The following is a 7,320-nucleotide window of genomic DNA, read 5'->3' as shown; positions in this document are numbered from 1 at the left end:
TAAACTTTATTTATTTATTTTGAGGGAGGGAGGGACAGAGAGAGGAGGAAAGAGAGAATCCCAAGCAGGCTCTGCACTGTCAATGCAGAGCCCGATGCAGGGCTTGAACTCACAAAACCATGAGATCGTGAGATTTGAGCCAAAACCGAGAATCGGATGCTTAACACACTGAGCCACCCAGGTGCCTTGGAGGTGTCTCTTATAAGTTATGCCCCTAAAGCCTGGGCCACAGGAAATGCCACATGCCATCTCCACAGCACTTGCTGTGAGCCCCTCTTCTTTGGCACTGGGCACAGGCTCCTGGACTATAACTCTTCTGTTCTCACACCGACTCTTTGAATAGAAAGTAAGTTCCTTCGAGACAGAAAAAGTACAAGCGTAAAATGTGTGAATGTGGTCTTTTTGATTCATGACCTCAAATGGGTGTCCTTTGCCCCATGGGGCCTAATGGTGGGAGGCAACAGATTTACCAGTGTTTGTCACTTGGTGGGATTTATATGTTGGTCAACGGAAGATAATCATATTGAAACAGAAACTGTCAGATAACTATAAATAAGCATACCCTGATGGGGTCATTCATTCATTCATTCATTCAGCCAGCCAGCCATTCATTCATTGCCTTCTGTTCACTCAGACCCTATGGAGTGACTGAACACATCTCATCCTGAATCACCCAAACCGGGCTGGCTCTGCTGCTCTGTCCCCCGTGGTGCAGGAGGGGTGGTCGAGGAGGGGGGGGCTCAATCTCATGTGTATGTCCTGCATTCAAGAAACTGCTTTTAACAGGCTCCATACCAAGGAGTTTTTTTTTTAAGTTTATTTATATTTATTTTGAGAGAGAGAGAGAGAGAGAGGCAGAGAGAAGGAGAGACAGAATCCCTCTGCTGTCAGCGCAGAGCCAGAGGCGGGACTCAAACTCACAAACCAAGAGATCATGACCTGAGCTGAAACCGAGAGTCGAAAGCTTAACCAGCTGAGCCACCCAAGTGCCCCAAGACTTTCCCAGTTTTAACACTGAAAGTCCCACTTTCCTGGAAACCCTTCAGCCCCGGGCAAACGGGGATGACAGTTCACCCCACCACAACCATACGGGTCTGGGGCCATGTCCTTGCCTTTCCCACACCTGACAGCGCGTGCCCTTCAGCCTTTTCTTCAGAGAGGGCTCTTTGGTGTGAGGTGCTTCCTGCTGGCTTCTCTAATCCCTTTTGTGATGTGGGCCCACAAGCCCTGGAGTCTGGACCAGTGTTGCTGACTCCCAACATGCCTGGACTTGTAGTCGTGATAGGTTCCCTGCCTGCTCCCTGCTTAGCATTTCTCCCTGCACAGCCTGGCGTCTTTCTCCTTCCATCTCAGGGCATTGTGGGTAGCCAGGGAGTCTTTGTCTTGACACGGTCACGAGCGGAGTGTTTATAAAAGCAAAAACCTCCACCTCCCTCCTTTCTCAGGGCCGTGAGCACTCTTTGCTCAGGCAAGAGCTCAATGAGTACACGGAATTGGGGCTGTTTTCTTTCTAATGCCATTTCAGATGAAGCTGAATATTTTTAAACTAAAGCAAGCAACACCACGGCTAAAAATGCTTGGATTTGAAAATAAACGTGTGGCAGATTTACACCAATCCCTTGAATCCGAGAGGGTTTCAGCAGCAAGTCCACTACGTGATTAAAGGGGGCTCACGCAGCAGAGCTTGATTTTCCCGTGTGAGAAGAAGTCTGGAGGTGGGCAGTTGCTGATATTGATTTAGGGGTCAGTGATGTCAGGTTCCGATTTGGTACCAATGCCGTTGTCTTGGTCCCCTCATGTCAAAAAGTGGCAGCAGCAACTCCAAACATCATGCCGTGGCAGCTGAGCTCAAAGAGGAAGTGGAGTGGAGGCATCTGGGTGGCTCAGTCGGTTAAGCCTCAGCTTGATTTCAGCTCAGGTCACGATCTCACCGTCGTGAGACTGAGCCCTGCATCAGGCTCCGAGCTGGCTGTGGAGCCTGCTGGGTTTCCGTCTCTCCCTCTCCCTCGGCCCCTCCACCGTTCGCACGGATGCATGTGCAGACATGCTCTCTGTCTCTCTCTCAAAAAATTAAATTAAGAAAAAGAGGAAGTAGGTTGGCCACGAACAGGGACTCTCTCCTTTCCTGCCTCTCTCTCCTTGGGGGAAGTAATTCCCAGAAGCTCCTCTCCCCAGGCCCCCTCTCCCTGGCACACTTCCCCTCACATCCTACTGGCCAGCCTGGGTCATACATCCACCCATTGGCCAGGAGCAGGTTCTATCTTCTTTGCGGTTCAGGGGGCTCTGCCCAATGCATGAAACACTATTGGGGTTCTTTTAGGGATGGGTGGCTTTGGCTAGATGACCAAAAATGTATCCTCAGCCTTCTCTCTTGGGTCTCTGAAGCCCTGGGCTCTGGCCACCATTCTGTTTCCATCTTGCTTGGATGTGAATAATATGGTGAACCGGATGCACCTTCCTCAAGCCCTGATAGAGCCCCTATGTGCCGCTTGCAAAGAAGGCAGGGAAGGCAAGCTAAGACTTTACCAGTGGCTCCATGGCAAGAAACAATCTTGAAAACAGATAAACTAGATCATTTCAAAAGGAACTTCTTCCTCGATGTTTCTGAGTGTCTGCAGGACTGGCTGGCCAGCATCTTGTCTACAGGCATTTTTTTTTTTTTTTTTTTTTGTGGACGCTACAGATATAGATGCAGATATTGACAGATACAAATATAATTATAGATTGTGTTATCTGCTGGTGTCTGCAGAGCAGATGGAGACCCATCTGTTGGGGAAGGCTCTGAAGTCCAGCCAGGGCAAATGGAGGGGCCTCAGCCCCAAGAGAGTAAGCGAGACTCAGGGATCCGGGGCTGGCCCCCCATCTCTGAGTGAGAAGTGGCTGAGCCAGGCCCCAATTCAGGGCTCCCTATAAGGGATGTGGGGCTTGAAGCAGACAAATTGATCTCGTTATTGGATTATAGTTGACAAACCATCCTTTGAAAAACCAAAGCCATAGCAGAACACCTGGCAGGGTCCCCCTGATGCTCACACATCTCTGCATTTTGGAGCTAAAGGCAGGGTGCATGTATGTTCAGGTGTTCTCCACTTGTGGAAGGAGAGATCCCAGCAGCTTTGCTGGAAGACTTGAGACCAAGGAGGTTAATGACTGGTGTCTTTCCCTGGGGCACCAGGCCTGGGGGATGGAAGATGAGTAGCCAGTGGCTCTACAGCTGACACTAGTCTGTCTCTGATATTTAAAAAAAAATTTTTTTAACGTTTATTCATTTTTGAGAGATGGAGAGAGACAGAGCATGAGTGGGGGAGGGGTAGAGAGAGAGGGAGACACAGAATCCGAAGCAGGCTCCAGGCTCCCAGCTGTCAGCACAGAGCCCAATGCGGGGCTCGAACTCACGGACCACGAGATCATGACCTGAGCTGAAGTTGGACGCCCAACCAACTGAGCCACCCAGGCACCCCTCTCTCTGATATTTTTAAAGAAAAGCTTGGAGTTGGGCAGTCATTGTGGTGGTAATTAAGCGGCATTCATTATTTATGGCTTTGTTTATAACATAGGATATCAGTCAACTTATTCTGAGAGCCATAGGCAAAACCTTTCCCCAAATCTAGATTGTCCTGCCTAGGGGAAACTCTGCCCCCCTCTCTGGGTGGTGAGCATGCTCCTCTCCTTTTGTTCCTTCCTGGTCAAATTATGTCCCATGGATTTGCTGTGTTGGAACACCAATGATCGGTGAAGGACAAGGAAAGCAATCTGTTCCCTTCCCCTTTTCCTCCTTCTCCTTCCCTCCCTTCATTTCCTCCTGTCCTTCCTCCTCCTCCTCTTTCTCCTTGTTTTCTTCCTCCTCTACTCTTCCCCTTCTCCTGCTTCTTCTCATGTTAATGTTAAAGAGACTACTTGTTGGTCACTACTATGTACCAGGTACTGTGTTAAGCATTTTACATATATTTATTTCATTAATCCCCCAACAAGGCTATGAGCTGGATTTTATATTACCTTTGTTTTACAGGCAAAGAACTGAAGCAAAAGAAAATAAATTACGTGTTCAAGGTCACAAAGAGTAGGAGGTGGCATGGCCAGGACTATCTGACTTTAGAATCCCAGTTCTTTTTTTTTTTTTTTTTTTAGCCTCTTAATAAACTAGCCTTATTTTTCTATTTATAAGTATGATGAGCACCAGTATGCCCCTTGCCGGGCTTTCTGGCTATGAACATCCTGCCACTCCTAGTCACGTGTCTCTCAGACTATACACACTCTTTTGTGTGTGTGTGTGTGTGTGCCAAAGCATCTGGAAGTTGACTGCAGACATAATGGCATTTTACCCCCAAAGTATTTCAGCTTGAGTCTCCCAAGAATGAGGGCAGCTGCTTCCTGCCCTCAAAAGCATTACCACCTCTAAGGAAATCAACCTTATTTCGATGACACCATCCAGTGCTGACTCCATGCTTGAATGGCCTCCGAGGTCCCACAGATGACCTCTATACCTATTTTTTCCCCCTCAATCCAGAATGCAGTCAAGGTTTATAGCCTGCCTTCAGTGATAATGAAACTTTAGTCTCCCCCAGTGAAGTGCAATAGCCTGATTCCTTCATTAGTCTTCAGAACATCCATGTTCAGGGATTTGTCTGTTTCTTCATGATCTTTTATGTCAAATTGTTTCTGGTAAGACTGGCCCCGCACCCCCCCCCCCCCCCCCCGCCCCCAAGGTAATCTTGTGTGGCTTCCCTTGCGTGACAACAGGAGCACATAATGTCAGGCCATCCCACTACTGTCAGCACCAAGCCTGACACTTTGGTTAGAATGGTGTCCTCCAGATTTCTCTCCATTAAGCACATTTCCTCCTCTATAGCTAACGAAGGCCAGGGAGGGAAGGAAAATGTCAGTCTGGAGTTTTTGGTTGTAAGTGACAGAAAAGCAGTTCACATTGGCTTAAACGTGTCACAGGAGTTTATTGTCTCCAATGAGTAGTAAGTCCAGAGTTTTCTTGCTTCAGGTTTGCTGGGGTCATGTCATCAGCGGTCAGTCTCCTTCTTCCATCTCTTGCTCTGTTTTCCTTGTTTGGCTTTTCCCAGGATGGCAAAAGTGGTTGCAGCTGCAGGCTCACAAACCTTTGTAGTTAGCCATGCCAGGGAGAGAGATCCCCCTTCACAAATGGTTCCAGCCAGAGGCCCTGAGCTGAGCCTCACTGGCTTGGCTGGAGCCTTCTCCCACTTCAGTCACTGACTGGCTAGGCCTGCATCACCTCCCACCCTTGGATCCAGAGTTAGCATCGGTAGCCCATTTTTCTGTCTTCTTTGTGCCTCATCTTAGAGAAGGTAGGAGTATCAATAAAGACAGTTGCCTATGTGGCTTGACATCTTGACATGAAGAGCCCCAGGGAGACCCCTGCCCCTGAGACATCCTTGCCATGAGCAGTGCTGGCACAGACACCCGCTGACCTGGAGCTTAGGGCACCAGGCCCGGTGGGGTGTATGTGTGTGAGGTGGAAGCAAGGGGAGTGCAAAGGTGGTGGGCTCCATGACAGAGGAGATGGACCCCATAACTGTGGAAGGCAGGGCTGGGGCTGGGAGTTTCTAGGCCTGACTCTCCAGGTACATGGCCCTGTGGCCTCTGTATGTGCCATGTTTCCTCATCTATAAAAGGAGAAGAGGCATATGTTGGGCTTTTATTCAGGTCCTCTGTTGTAAGCACCCAAAGATATCATGGACACTCTGTAAACATAAAAAATGTAAAGGTGTTTCAGGCCCGTGAGACACTCATTCCATACAGACAGCCAGGGCACAATCTTGTCATCAGTGTGTTCCCAGAACTCCCTCACTCCAATTATTTCAAATATTTCCAATGGTCTAAGAGAGACAACTTTTCTGCAAAGCATTATATGCAAAGCATTAATCAAGCAAGGCAGCAGAGTGGTTGGATATACAACCTCTGGTTTCTTGGAGCTCTGTGACCTCAGGCAAGCCATGGCATCTCCCTGGGTCCCAGTTTCCTTACCTGAAGACTGGGCACCTAATAACCTGTGAGTCTCAGCTCTCTCCTGAGAAGGTTGCTGTGAATATTAAATAAGATAAAGTATATAAAAGGCTCATCCTAAAGTCTAGCATACAGTAAGTGTTCAATAGATGCTGGTTATCATTTTTTGTCTGCTGTTTATTTTGTACAGGATAGTAAGATGCTACCTCTTGGGGAGTATGGTGAGCTGGGTAAGCAGATTGAAACTTCTGCTAAACAAAACTAAAAATACTGAATAAAAAATTAATTAAATACATCCATGAGAAGCCAAACCAAAACAGCATACACACAAAAATACTCCTGTTTAAAATTCAGTGGGGGTGAGATCCAGATAGGTAAGTGGAATACTGTAGCCAGCTTTTGCCTTGAGGGCACAGCCTTGGGGGGCTTTGGTGGGGAGGAGAGGTGGGGTCTCAGAGAAGAGCCCCTACAAGGCTGGGGCTCCAAAGAGCTCCACACCCAATGCAGTGAACTAGTCATTCTGACCTGGAGACTGCAAGGAAAATTGCTTGTCTTAAAGCTGGGCATGGAGTGAAGTGGGTAGAAAGAGCTTCTACTTTCTCTGAGAAATCTCTACCACTAGTCAGCTGGAAAGTAAAGATAATAGGATCATACCTTCCCAGATCTCTTTGGAATAATAAGTCCCAGGGTTTTACAGGATGTAAAATAAGTGTGCTTAATATGGTTTCAAGAAAACAAAGGTGAGGTTAAAAACATGACTAAAGAAAAAAAACACACAGATTTGAAAACAAAATCAAATAGAACTTCTACACATGGAATGTTGAATTAGTGAAATGAAAAACTCAATTCTTGGATTTAGCAGCATATTCAACATACCTGAAGGGAGAATTAGTGAGCTAGAAAATAGGCCTGAAGAAGTTACCCAAAATGCAGCCCCAGAGGTACAGACATGGAAGAAGGAGAGATGAAGAAACATTAAAGGTGGGACCAAGTGATAATGCCTGAAAACTTTTTGGGAATAATGAAAGTTATTCATTATCAACAGGTTCAGGGGGCTCAACAGATTTTAAGTGGGATAAACAAATTAGAATAAATCTACATTTGGACACAATGGAGTGGACCCAAAAGACAGAGAGAGAGAAGCAGAATGTGCAGAGTACTTCCCTGGGTGGCAGGACAGCAGCGTGCTGAGGGCATGGCTCTGGAATGGAGCCCTTACCCACCCACTTACCTGCTGGTGGCCTTGGACAGGTCATCCCTAAGCAGCGGCTTTTTCCTCATAAAATGGGCATAATAACCACAATAATATTAACTGTTGGGAAGGTTGCAATGATTAAATGATCTAAATGC

The sequence above is a fragment of the Neofelis nebulosa genome, chromosome 5 (genome assembly GCF_028018385.1).
Source record: "Neofelis nebulosa isolate mNeoNeb1 chromosome 5, mNeoNeb1.pri, whole genome shotgun sequence".
NCBI classification, from domain to species: domain Eukaryota; kingdom Metazoa; phylum Chordata; class Mammalia; order Carnivora; family Felidae; genus Neofelis; species Neofelis nebulosa.
Note: the sequence above shows the minus strand (reverse complement) of the source record.